This window comes from Mustela nivalis (assembly GCF_964662115.1).
Source record: "Mustela nivalis genome assembly, chromosome: 3".
Taxonomy (NCBI): domain Eukaryota; kingdom Metazoa; phylum Chordata; class Mammalia; order Carnivora; family Mustelidae; genus Mustela; species Mustela nivalis.
The window spans coordinates 90,905,735-90,920,165 of NC_139022.1; the positions used below are offsets into that span (position 1 = coordinate 90,905,735).

A 14,431-nucleotide genomic window follows, 5' to 3' on the forward strand; every position below is an offset into this window, starting at 1 on the left:
TTAACTATAGGGAAGAGGGTTAGAACCACATTTTGTTGAGACCAGTTTCTTTAGTTTATAGTAATAGTCAAGATATCCAGTGCAGAAGAAAGCAGAACCAAATGATGGAGAGACGTGAGTCCTGATGACAATGTTTGTGTCCCTGGATCCAACCCTGCCTGAAGCTAGTCTATCTCCCTGAACTTTTCAGTTATGTGAGCCAATAAATAACCTTTTTTTTTGGTTTAAGTTAAATAAATAGTAAAGATATTAATTCAATAATTAAAATATTGAAATATATTAAATATGCAGTTTAAACTTCATAGATCCTTTGGTCCTTGAAAATTCTGAAGAGCCTTATTTTTTTAAATTTAATTCATTTATTTGAGAGAGAGAGAAAGTGAGAGAGAGAGCATGAGAGGAGAGAAGGTCAGAGGGAGAAGCAGACTCCCCACGGAGCTCGAAGCCTGATGTGGGACTCGATCCCAAGACTCCAGGATCATGACCTGAGCCAAAAGCAGTCAGTTAACCAACTGAGCCACCCAGGTGCCCCTGAAGTGCCTTTTTAGAAGGATGTGTCTCTCCCCGAACCCCTACTGAAAACAACTCTTAAGAAAGAAGACAAGGGAAGGTTGTGTTAAAGTTGAAGCATACAGACAGCTTCATTAAAAAGCCATTGAATTGGGATGCCTGGGTGGCCCAGTTGGTTAAGTGGCTGCCTTCGGCTCAGGTCATGGTCCCAGTGTCCTGGGATCGAGTCCCATATTGGGCTCCTTGCTCTGCGGGAAGCCTGCTTCTCTCTCTGCCTCTGCCTGCCACTCTGCCTGCCTGTACTCTCTCTATCTCTCTGACAGATGAATAAATAAAATCTTTAAAACAAACAAAAACAAAAAGCCATTGAAACATTAAAATAATGGAAGAGAGGGTCCCAATTTGCAACTAGATTTAATATTCTCATATTTTTCTCACTTTGCATGGAGATTTAGCTTAAAGCTTTCCATTACATCATTCAACAAACATGTACTGTGCTCCAGCCTTGTGACTGCAAAAGGGCCTCTCCTGGTCTGTCTCCTTCTGACAGCCCAGTCTCTCCCGGGACCCCAGCCACCATGGGTAAGACTGATGACAGGTGGTGAGAAAAAGTGTCTAAGGAGGTGACATCTGAGCAGACATGTAAAAGAAAGGAGGAAGGAGCCAGCCATGAAGATCTGAGGCGAGAGCAGCAGAAAGAGCAAGCTCATAGATCCAAAGGTTTACTTGAAGAACAGCAAGGGGGGAGGGTCCAGGGTGCATGTGGGAGAGCCACCAGCAAGGCTGGTCAGGCGCCTGTTCATACGGGGTCTTGTAGGCTACCATAGGAAGTTTGTATTTTAGTCTGACAGTGATAGGGAGTAAATTAGGAGGCTCTGGGCAGATGAGTGAGATGAGAGAATTTATTTTTTAAAAGATCACTCTAGCTGCTCTGTGGAGAGCTGATTCCAGGGGCAATGAAGGAAGGAAACTGGTTAGAAAACTATCGCCATGATGTTGCTAAGGGTTGCTGGTACCCTGGAGGGATGGACAGAGGGCAGCTCAGTGTTTGGGAGTTCCGGCCAAGTGGTTGACATGGATACACTTATAGGGATACTCACACTTGTGAGGTTTTTTGTTTTTGTTTGTTTGCTTTTAAGATTTATTTATGTATTTGAGAGAGAGAGAAGCAGAATGGGAGGGAGGAGAAAAGGAAGGAGCAGAGAGGGAAGGAGCAGACAGGGAGAGAGAGGGACAAGCAGGTGCCATGCAGAAGTGTAGAGTGCTTCCTGGGACTCTATTTCACATCCCTGAGATCACGACCTGAGCCAAAATCAAGAGTCTGATGCTTAAAGGACAAAGCTACCCAGGAGCTCCCACACTTGTGTTTTTAATCAAGGATGACTTAATTTTCTAAATAATGATTTTCTTTTGTGGGAAGAGTTCAGGGAGCTTATACCAGCTAAGAAGCGCTTATTACTGCTATGAAACTTTTCTTGTCTCAAATTCATTCAAGCAACTTATTATAAAGACAAATTTTTCAATCTCCTACCCCAAAGATTCTGATTCTACCAAGCCTAGAAATCTGCATTTGTGACCAAGACTTTGAGAATTACCAGTTAAGAATTTAGCACATCTCCTAGTGGTGGCTAATGGAAATTGCAGTTGTAACAAATTCAAAGTATAGTACTTTGAATTCTTCATATATATTTGTTACAGGCAAAGTAACAATCTTTTATGCTCCTCAGAGAGATAGTTTCATAGGTGTAATCAAATGGGGTGGAAACTCCTTCAATGATTATCTGGAGAGAACTCTCAGACATATTAAGATAAAAAATAATTGAAACTCTGTAAGTAATAATTAATTGGCTATTATGAAGTCAGACAGTGGTAATGGCTCTGAACCCACAGCCCAGCTGATTATTAGAGTTCTATAAGATTAGAGTAATTGCTACTGTGGAGGTAAAATAAAAAGAGTGGCATTTTCCAAAAATTATAAAAAGCCAACACTCACTGAGGCAACAGAGCTAACCCCAGCCATGGAAGGGTAGCAGTACCATCCCCAGGGGGACGTTATTTATTTATTTTGACCACTGCTCTAACTAGGCATGAGTCAGTTCTTGTGAATTTTGTTAGTTTGTCATTTTGGGTTGGAAACTGCTCCTCTCTTGCCCAGCCAAGACTAGCCGACCTCAACACTGCTACATCTCTGCTTGATGACTCAGATACCTACCTGTCTTCCCTGGACAGTCCAGAGAGTGGGACAGAAGGCAGCCCAGTGGCTAAGCATTCCCACCACATGAGGAAATATTTCAAAGGGAAGTCTCCATGGAAGTGTGTCTCTACAGTCAGGATGGCTGGAAGAAAGTTCCAGCTTCAAAGTTTCTTTGTTGGTTTGTTCAGTTGTTTCTTTGTAATGGTTATTCTCTGAACTCTCCCTGCATATTCATCCCCCATTTCCATCCCCCCCCTCATGTTTTCTCTCCCTCAACACAGGCTCATACTTCTATTAGAAGTTCTTTCAGTATACATTTCTCACATTCTAGACAAGGCAACTGAGATGTGAGCAGAATGACTGCTCCAAGGCTACAGCGGAACTAGTGTCCAGAACTGCTCCTGGCTCCTGGTGGCCTCATAGAGTCCACAGGCCAGTGTGACCTGGGACCAAACAACCCCTCAACATCTGCTTGGACGGTCCTTCCTCTCCCCCTGCCCCCAGCCCCACTCCCTTACATCTGCAAGCATGTGCACATGCACACACACACACACACACACACACACACACACACACAGAATCTCTCTTAGTTTTCTTTCTTCTCCCTTTCCCTTCCGGCCAAGCCAGCAAAATATGAACAATTAGGGAAATCAAACCTCTCCTTTAAAAAAAATTCTTTATTTGAAAAACAACAAACCCAAATGAAGCCTCAGGTTTTTAACCTTCACCAACTAAATTATGCGGTGTTTACTTGTGTTACCTCATCTTGATTTATTTTTGTGGGTCAAGCCTCTAAAAATAAATAAATGAATAAAAGGTTTATTTGTTACAACGCAAAGGAGAAGAACCTGAACAAGGAAATAGAAAACAAAAGGAAAGGTGAGCCGAAAGATTGCATAACTAATGAAGGGAACACAATACAAATCTGGACTTGTCCACATGTATTTTTCCATTTAGAAACAAACCTAACGACGCTGGCACATTCTTTTATTTCACACCCCCTTCCCTCCCCCCATTGCGTGCCAGCTCAGGAGTACATCTGGAGGAAAGGCCTGCCCCCTAGTGGTGCCCGCGGAAATGTGCAGGTAACTGTGCCCAACGCGGGGCTGAGGTCGCCAGAGATATGTGCTTGAAAAACTTAGTACGAGAAGGAGTGCTTCCGCTGCTTTCCAGTAAATACAGCAGGTGGAGACACACACTGGAAAATTGGAACGCGGTCAGCCTTGCTTCCATTTGGCTGTTAGAAGATTGCTAGGCACCCAGAGATACTGAAACTTACGTTTGACCATGATTTATTGGTGATGCTTCCTATGTCCTGCTTGTTTTTAATTCTTGAAAACTGTTAAGATCTAGAGCTTTTAAGCAAATGCCATTTTCAAATCCATTGCCCCCCACCAAACACACACCATTCATTTATTTTAAATACTTACTTAGTGCAGACATATGGGGTGAGGTGGTGGTGCAAAGGCTGAGACACTGATCCCCTCCTTCAAATTCACCCTCTGAGGGGGAGACAAGATATATTTAGACATAATTACAGTACATGGCAGTGATCCAAAAAGAGAAAAAAAATATTGATTATATATTATGCATCGATTTTACTGTATAGTTAGATATTGCATATTAATATATTTTAGCACACCTTAATAATTAGGTAATTATATATTTTAATATAATTATAAAATTGTGTTATTTGAATATCATTAACTTAAATATAACATATAATGTATTATAGACATAAACACAGAGCAACTGTGGGCCAAGTCCTGAGGTATGTCCACATTTCATTTAGTATTTAATCACAACAGTATCTTTTAACAGAAAAGGACAGGGAGGTTTGGAAAGATTACATAATTGGCCCCAGTTCACATAGCTATGAAATGGCAAAGTCAGAACCTGAACTCAGGTTTTCTGATTTCATCTGTATTTCACTTACCCTCACCAGACTTTCACTGAAAGTTTACTATGTATCAGGTGATGTGCTAGGGGTTCAAGGTGCAAAGATGGGAGACTGCTGTCACTGGCCTTGGGTTTCTAGTTTTGTAGGGAACTGAATATGTGGGAAAACAATTCGATTACGTTATGATATATGCAATAATGGAATTGTGCACAAATTGCCTTGTGAGCCACGCAACCTTGTTACTTGGCCATGACTGAACTGCCCAGACAGAAGCCTGCAACTTGACCAAAAGCAACCATCTTCAGACCTACCAGGGACTCTAGGGAGGCCTGATATAGTCATTCTGCCCGAGAATGGACACAACTTACTCACCCAACCGATGACCTGTCGTTGACAGTTTTGACTGTGAAAATCCCAAAAAATTACAGCACCAGAGTAAAATTAGGGAGAAACAGAAGTGGAGGTGACAGGTGAACTGGTCAGAAGCAGAAGCAGGGAGTACACAGAGAGGATCCAAACTCGGCCTCTGGCATAGTCATAGGAAGAAGGAGCCGAAGGTACCTTCTCCCAGGGCAAGTCTGTTTTTATCATTAGTTCCTTCCCAGGGTTTCAGGGCTCCCTGTGGCTGGACTGTGAGACTGCCTGGATGATGTCTCTGCTTCTTGCTGCCTTATGTGTCCTTCTGTCATCCAAAGCATCTGAGCTCAGCCAGGACTGGGATCCTGCAACGGAGAGTCTTAAGTCCTGTGGTCTGATGTGGCCCCAAGAGTGAGTGAGGCGTGGCGGCTGGACGGGTGGACTTCGCAGAGGCCTCACCAGGAGGTGACGCCCAAGCACAGTGTTGAGGTCCATGTAGGAGTTTTCCAAAAAGACAGAGGTATGGATGGTGCTCCAGAAAGTTCAGTGTTCCTTCCAGCACCGAGCATGACTGGTGGCAAACCTGTAATGTCTTCGTTCTCCTTCCAGGGAAGTGACCAGAAATTCTCTCTTTGGGAACGTCAGCTTAGAGAGAGGGCAGTGGGAAAGGGGAATTTTCTCTCTCAAGGAGACACTACATCCTGAAGCCTGGTGGTTCTGCCCAGATGCTATGGCTTCAAACACTGGCATATTCTTCTCCACTGGAGTAACTTGTAGCTTTAGGTGTGTGAGGTACTGATCCAAGAGATAGTGTGAAACTAAGGATATATACAATGAGTCTTCTTGGGGTGTCATTATCACTGATGATTTGGGAGGAGAAAAGTTTGCAATTTTTACACTCTACTTTTTTGTCATATACAGATCAGTGTAAGCCTCCTTTTCCATGTTGGCTTAAATTTCTTTCTTTTTGCACTAACATGATTCAGCATGGAACTGTCCTCAAAGAAACACAGACTCTCCCTTGCACTGGTAATTACAATGTTTTCTTTCCTTCTCTTCCTTCCTTCCTTCCTTCCTTCCTTCCTTCCTTCCTTCCTTCCTTTCAAGATTTTATTTACTTGTCAGAGAGAGAGAGAGAGAGAGGGAGAGCGCACAAGCAGAGGGGGCAGCAGGCTCCCCACCGAGCAAGGAGACCCATGCGGGACTCAATCCTAGGACCCTGAGAGCCAAAGGCAGTGGCTTAACCGAATGAGTCACCCAGGTGTCCCTACAATGTCATTTCTTATAAAAATAAACTCTGATCTAGTATGAAGTGGTAGGCAAAATTTGAAACCTGTTTTAGAGACAAAGCATGAGACTTTTGAGAAGCTTCTTCTCTAAAGCTATGGCTTTCAGGTCAACTGGATTTATTTTGCCTGACCCAAAGAGAATGTCATGGAAAACTTGGAGAGACACTTTTTTAGGCTGTTGCCTCAACTTCCTAAATTGTCCACTCTGTTTAAGTTCTACCTATTACAAATTCATATCGCTTGATTTTTTAAAAATTGTGGTGAAAACACACAAAATTTACCACCTTCATCAGTTTTAAATGCATAGTTCATTACTCTTTTTTTTTTAAAAGATTTTATTTATTTATTTGAGAGAGAGAGAGAGTGTGAGAGCATGAAAAAGGAGAAGGTCAAAGGAGAAGCAGACTCCCCGTGGAGCAGGGAGTCCCATGCAGGACTTGATCCCAGGACTCCAGGATCAAGACCTGAGCTGAAGGCAGTTGCTTAACCAACTGAGCCACCCAGGTGCCTTAACAGTTCATTAGTCTTAAGTAGTCTTTGCTGTGCAACAGAGTTCTAGAACTTTTCCTCTCACAAGACTGAAGCTCTACACCCATTAAACGAGTCCCTACTTCTCGCTCTGCCTAGTCCCTGCTTTCCATTCTTTACATAGTGGAATCATACAGTATTTGTCCTTTTGTAGCTGGCTTATTTCACTCAGTGTAACATCCTTCAGGTACATCCATGCTGTAGCAAGTGATGGGACTTCTTTCCTTTTTAAGGCTGAATAACTGAACACCATATATATATGTATCAGTTTGTTTATCCCACAGATGAAGGAGATGAGAAGGAGAAGGGTTGCTTCTCCTTCTTGGCTCTTATGAATAATGTTGCTATGAACATGAGTGAGCCAACATCTCTTTGAGCCCCTGCTTTCAATTCTTTTGGATATATACTCTGAATTGGTATTCCTGGATCCCATCCTAATTCTATTTTTAATTATTGAAAGCAACTGCCATACTGTTTTCCACAGTGGCTGCACAGTGTACAAGGCTTTCGGTTTCTCTGCACCCTCACCAACACATGTGATTTTCTGGTTGGTTGGTGGGTTGATGGTTGTCATTGTTATTTGATAGTAGACATCCTAATGGGTGTGAGGTGACAAGTAGGTTGCTTTTAAAGTCTGAATTCCCTTGGAAGTGGTAAGGGTATCTGTGAACCTTCATGCCTTATAGTAAACTTAACTTGACCTTAGCAACTTGCTAAGGTCATTTTTTGAGTCCATGGTATTTAGATGTAGAAGAAGTTGTTAGAACCCTAGAAGAAGATCCTAGATATTCCCCCAAATGATAAAGCATTAGGGGTGGCCTGAGTGGCTCAGTCAGTTAAGCATCCCACTCTTGGTTTTGGCTTGGGTCATGATCTCAGGGTCATGAGCTGGAACCCCTTATCAGGCTTCACACTCGGTGCAGAGTCTGCTTGAGATTCTCTCTCCTTCTTCTTCTGCCCCTCCCTACTCTCTTCCTCTCTCCCCAAAATAAATAAATGAAACTTTAAAAAATGAGAAAGCATTAAAACTGGAAGCCTGGGGAATGGGGGCTATCTGAGAAATTCCACAGAGGATATTTTCCTCTCACAGTTGTTTTGACCCTCAGGACTTTTTTCTTAAACGAATACAAACACTTTCATCAGAATTATTCCAACATTTCTGAGAATATCATCAAGAACTTATTTTCTGGAAACAACTCTTTTGAGTTAACTTAATTCTTTGATCAATTCTCTTTTTACTGTGGAGTCACATAATTTTCAGTATTTTTACTTCATTAAAATAATTTGGATTTAATTCAATGATCACATTTTGTACTTGTATTAAATTTTCCCAACTTTGACTTCAGCAATTTTGAGTTTTCTTTTGTGGTCATTTTCTACCAAGTCTAATTTTCCTGGGTTAGGTTTTATAGGTGCAATTTTTGACAAGATGATTTGATTTTTTAGTCAATTTTAAAAGTCAATAACAAGTTTGGTTGTGAGCAGTTTTTGCCTTTGTCAGTTTTATTTTGTGTTATTTCTACAAAATGTGATTTTAACTGGGTCAATTTTTGTAGTTTTGAGAATTACCAAAACAATGAGATTCTTCGATTCGCTTTTTGTCATTATTAAATTTAACATTTATAGCTTTAGCTCTTCTGATTTAAATCTGTGTTGATTATTTCTACAATGCCTAACTTTTTTTTTTTTTTGTGTGTGTGACCAGGTTAAAATGTACTTGAAGTCAAAATACGGAGGTTGTAACATCTTGTTTTCCTCTAAAATTGTTCTGATTTAAAAATTAAAAATGGAGTGTCACTCCTGAAAGCCGTCACTGTACCATTTCCTCACAGTCTTCCCAGGTAGCAGAGAGCAAAGGAATCCTTTGATGAAATGCCTATAGGTCAGTGTTCCCAGGCAGAGACCAGAGTGAGAAGGGTGGAGAGTGACTGCAGCAGGGGCTCCTCACCCAACTAGTTCACGTATGTCCCAGTGAAGTCAGTATCCAGAAAAGGAGCATCCAGAGAAGACTTAAAGGGATGGGGGTCAGCAAACCTGCTTCACCCCAGATGCAGAATAAATCGAACACATGTGAGTTTTGTCAAGTCCAGATGATGTCACTAGTGACAGCACCTCTCTCTCTCTAACACCCACTTTCTGAGGCACGACTCTGGTGTTGCTGTGGGTCTGGGTCAACAAGAGCCTAGCCAGATGGATGAACTCACTCTGTTGGTCTCTGGGAAGATTGTGAGGAGATGGTAGAGTGGGGGCTTTTGGGAGGGAAGGATGGAAGCCCTTAGAAGTCTGCATGGTTAGAGGGAGTTCTGAAAACAGAGAATGGCAGGAAGGGGAGAGAGTGGAAGGGGGTGCCAATGGCTGGCCTGGCCAAGAGGCAGACTTGGGCTTACACAGAAGGCAGCAGTTGGATCAGGGTTTACAGGGCACTCTGATGTACTTTACATAAGAGAATGCCACCAAGATTGCCCGAGATATGGGGTATAGATAGCGATGCTGCTGGGTCCGTGGTGGGGGGCAGGGGACACACTCTCCCTTCAGAATCCTGTAGCACAGTTTTTTTTAAAATTTTTTATAAACATATATTTTTATCCCCAGGGGTACAGGTCTCTGAATCACCAGGTTTACACACTTCACAGCACTCACCAAAGCACATACCCTCCCCAATGTCCATAATCCCACCCCCTTCTCCCAACCTCCCTCCCCCCAGCAACCCTCAGTTTGTTTTGTGAGATTAAGAGTCACTTATGGTTTGTCTCCTTCCCAATTCCATATTGTTTCATTGATTCTTCTACCCACTTAAGCCCCCATGTTGCATCACCACTTCCTCATATCAGGGAGATCATATGATAGTTGTCTTTCTCCGCTTGACTTATTTCGCTAAGCATGATATGCTCTAGTTCCATCCATGTTGTCGCAAATGGCAAGATTTCATTTCTTTTGATGGCTGCATAGTATTCCATTGTGTATATATACCACATCTTCTTGATCCATTCATCTGTTGATGGACATCTAGGTTCTTTCCATAGTTTGGCTATTGTGGACATTGCTGCTATAAACATTCGGGTGCATGTGCCCCTTTGGATCACTACGTTTGTATCTTTAGGGTAAATACCCAGTAGTGCAATTGCTGGGTTATAGGGCAGTTCTATTTTCAACATTTTGAGGAACCTCCATGCTGTTTTCCAGAGTGGCTGCACCAGCTTGCATTCCCACCAACAGTGTAGGAAGGTTCCCCTTTCTCCGCATCCTTGCCAGCTTCTGTCATTTCCTGACTTGTTGATTTTAGCCATTCTGACTGGTGTGAGGTGATACCTCATTATGGTTTTGATTTGTATTTCCCTGGTGCCCAGTGATATGGAGCACTTTTTCATGTGTCTGTTGGCCATCTGCATGTCTTCTGTCTGTTCATGTCCTCTGCCCATTTCTTGATTGGATTATTTGTTCTTTGGGTGTTGAGTTTGCTAAGTTCTTTATAGATTTTGGACACTAGTCCTTTATCTGATATGTTGTTTGCAAATATCTTCTCCCATTCTGTCAGTTGTCTTTTGATTTTATTAACTGTTTCCTTTGCTGTGCAAAAGCTTTTGATCTTGATGAAATCCCAATAGTTCATTTTTGCCCTTGCTTCCCTTGCCTTTGGCAATGTTCCTAGGAAGATGTTGCTGCGGCTGAGGTTGAAGAGGTTGCTGCCTGTGTTGTCCTCAAGGATTTTGATGGATTCCTTTCGCACATTGAGGTCCTTCATCCATTTTGAGTCTATTTTCATGTGTGGTGTAAGGAAATGGTCCAATTTCATTTTTCTGCATGTGGCTGTCCAATTTTCTCAGCACCATTTATTGAAGAGGCTGTCTTTTTTCCATTGGACATTCTTTCCTGCTTTGTCGAAGATGAGTTGACCATAGAGTTGAGGGTCTATTTCTGGGCTCTCTATTCTGTTCCATTGATCTATGTGTCTGTTTTTGTGCCAGTACCATGCTGTCTTGATGATGACAGCTTTGTAATAGAGCTTGAAGTCCGGAATTGTGATGCCACCAACGTTGGCTTTCTTTTTCAATATCCCTTTGGCTATTCGAGGTCTTTTCTGGTTCCATATAAATTTTAGAATTATTTGTTTCATTTCTTTGAAAAAGATGGATGGTACTTTGATAGGAATTGCATTAAATGTGTAGATTGCTTTAGGTAGCATAGACATTTTCACAATATTTATTCTTCCAATCCAGGAGCATGGAACATTTTTCCATTTCTTTGTGTCTTCCTCAATTTCTTTCATGAGTACTTTATAGTTTTCTGAGTATAGATTCTGTGCCTCTTTGGTTAGGTTTATTCCTAGGTATCTTATGGTTTGGGGTGCAATTGTAAATGGGATTGACTCCTTAATTTCTCTTTCTTCTGTCTTTTGGTGTAGAGAAATGCAACTGATTTCTGTGCATTGATTTTATATCCTGACACTTTACTGAATTCTTGTACAAGTTCTAGCAGTTTTGGAGTGGAGTCTTTTGGGTTTTCCACATATAGTATCATATCATCTGCGAAGAGTGATAATTTGACTTCTTCTTTGCCGATTTGGATGCCTTTAATTTCCTTTTGTTGTCTGATTGCTGAGGCTAGGACCTCTAGTACTATGTTGAATAGCAGTGGTGATAATGGACATCCCTGCCGTGTTCCTGACCTTAGCGGAAAAGCTTTCAGTTTTTCTCCATTGAGAATGATATTTGCGGTAGGTTTTTTATAGATGGCTGTGATGATATTGAGGTATGTGCCCTCTATCCCTACACTTTGAAGAGTTTTGATCAGGAAGGGATGCTGTACTTTGTCAAAGGCTTTTTCAGCGTCTATTGAGAGTATCATATGGTTCTTGTTCTTTCTTTTATTGATGTGTTGTATCACATTGACTGATTTGCGGATGTTGAACCAACCTTGCAGCCCTGGAATAAATCCCACTTGGTCGTGGTGAATAATCCTTTTAATGTACTGTTGAAATCTATTGGCTAGTATTTTGGTGAGAATTTTCGCATCTGTGTTCATCAAGGATATTGGTCTATAGCTCTCTTTTTTGATGGGATCCTTGTTTGGTTTTGGGATCAAGGTGATGCTGGCCTCATAAAATGAGTTTGGAAGTTTTCCTTCCATTTCTATTTTTTGGAACAGTTTCAGGAGAATAGGAATTAGTTCTTCTTTAAATGTTTGGTAGAATTCCCCTGGGAAGCCGTCTGGCCCTGGGCTTTTGCTTGTTTGGAGATTTTTAATGACTGTTTCAATCTCCTTTCTGGTTATGGGTCTGTTCAGGCTTTCTATTTCTTCCTGGTTCAGTTGTGGTAGTTTATATGTTTCTAGGAATGCATCCATTTCTTCCAGATTGTCAAATTTGTTGGCGTAGAGTTGCTCATAGTATGTTCTTATAATAGTTTGTATTTCTTTGGTGTTAGTTGTGATCTCTCCTCTTTCATTCATGATTTTATTTATTTGGGTCCTTTCTCTTTTCTTTTTGATAAGTTGGGCCAGGGGTTTATCAATTTTATTAATTCTTTCAAAGAACCAGCTCCTAGTTTCGTTGATTTGTTCTATTGTTTTTTGGTTTCTATTTCATTGATTTCTGCTCTGATCTTTATGATTTTTCTTCTCCTGCTGGGCTTAGGGTTTCTTTCTTGTTCTTTCTCCAGCTCCTTTAGGTGTAGGGTTAGGTTGTGTACCTGAGACCTTTCTTGTTTCTTGAGAAAGGCTTGTACTGCTATATATTTTCCTCTCAGGACTGCCTTTGTTGTGTCCCACAGATTTTGAACCATTGTATTTTCATTATCATTTGTTTCCATGATTTTTTTCAATTCTTCTTTAATTTCCCGTTTGACCCATTCATTCTTTAGAAGGATGCTGTTTAGTCTCCATGTATTTGGGTTCTTTCCAAACTTCCCTTTGTGGTTGAGTTCTAGCTTTAGAGCATTGTGGTCTGAAAATATGCAGGGAATTATCCCAATCTTTTGATACCAATTGAGTCCTGATTTAGGACCGAGGATGTGATCTATTCTGGAGAATGTTCCATGTGCACTAGAGAAGAATGTGTATTCTGTTGCTTTGGGATGAAATGTTCTGAATATATCTGTTATGTCCATCTGGTCCAGTGTGTCGTTTAAGGCCTTTATATCCTGGCTGATCTTTTGCTTGGATGATCTGTCCATTTCAGTGAGGGGAGTGTTAAAGTCCCCTACTATTATTGTATTATTGTTTATGTGTTTTTTTGATTTTGTTATTAATTGGTTTATATAGTTGGCTGCTCCCACGTTGGGGGCATAGATATTTAAAATTGTTAGATCTTCTTGTTGGACAGACCCTTTGAGTATGATATAGTGTCCTTCCTCATCTCTTATTATAGTCTTTGGCTTAAAATCTAATTGATCTGATATAAGGATTGCCACTCCTGCTTTCTTCTGATGTCCATTAGCATGGTAAATTCTTTTCCACCCCCTCACTTTAAATCTGGAGGTGTCTTTGGGCTTAAAATGAGTTTCTTGGAGGCAACATATAGATGGGTTTTGTTTCTTTATCCATTCTGATACCCTGTGTCTTTTGACAGGGGCATTTAGCCCATTAACATTCAGGGTAACTATTGAGAGATATGAATTTAGGGCCATTGTATTGCCTGTAAGGTGACTGTTACTGTATATGGTCTCTGTTCCTTTCCGATCTACCACTTGTAGGCTAACTCTTTGCTTAGAGGACCCCTTTCAATATTTCCTGTAGAGCTGGTTTGGTATTTGCAAATTCTTTCAGTTTTTGTTTGTCCTGGAAGCTTTTAATCTCTCCTTCTATTTTCAATGATAGCCTAGCTGGATATAGTATTCTTGGCTGCATGTTTTTCTCGTTTAGTGCTCTGAAAATATCATGCCAGCTCTTTCTGGCCTGCCAGGTCTCTGTGGATAAGTCAGCTGCCAATCTAATATTTTTACCATTGTATGTTACAGACTTCTTTTCCCGGGCTGCTTTCAGGATTTTCTCTTTGTCACTGAGACTTGTGAATTTTACTATTAGGTGACGGGGTGTGGGCCTATTCTTATTGATTTTGAGGGGCATTCTCTGAACCTCCTGAATTTTGATGCTCGTTCCCTTTGCCATATTGGGGAAATTCTCCCCAATAATTCTCTCCAGTATACCTTCTGCTCCCCTCTCTCTTTCTTCTTCTTCTGGAATCCCAATTATTCTAATGTTGTTTCGTCTTATGGTGTCACTTATCTCTCGAATTCTCCCCTCATGGTCCAGTAGCTGTTTGTCCCTCTTTTGCTCAGCTTCTTTATTCTCTGTCATTTGGTCTTCTATATCACTAATTCTTTCTTCTGCCTCATTTATCCTAGCAGTGAGAGCCTCCATTTTTGATTGCACCTCATTAATAGCTTTTTTGATTTCAACTTGGTTAGATTTTAGTTCTTTTATTTCTCCAGAAAGGGCTTTTATATCTCCCGAGAGGGTTTCTCTAATATCTTCCATGCCTTTTTCAAGCCTGGCTAGAACCTTGAGAATTGTCATTCTGAACTCTAGATCTGACATATTACCAATGTCTGTATTGATTAGGTCCCTAGCCTTCGGTACTGCCTCTTGTTCTTTTTTTTTGTGGTGAATTTTTCCGTCTTGTCATTTTGCCCAGATAAGGGTATATGAAGGAGCAAG

At 41.2% G+C, this 14,431-nt stretch overlaps 1 long non-coding RNA gene across 1 annotated transcript in view; it reads right to left on the reverse strand.

Annotated features, from left to right (window-relative positions):
• Positions 1-14,431, reverse strand: part of LOC309862250 — a 42,464-nt gene that overhangs the window by 15,350 nt on the left and 12,683 nt on the right. The window contains exon 4 of the long non-coding RNA XR_014310381.1: positions 4,135-4,206. This is a non-coding gene — a long non-coding RNA (uncharacterized lncRNA). The remainder of the gene's footprint in view (positions 1-4,134; positions 4,207-14,431) is intronic.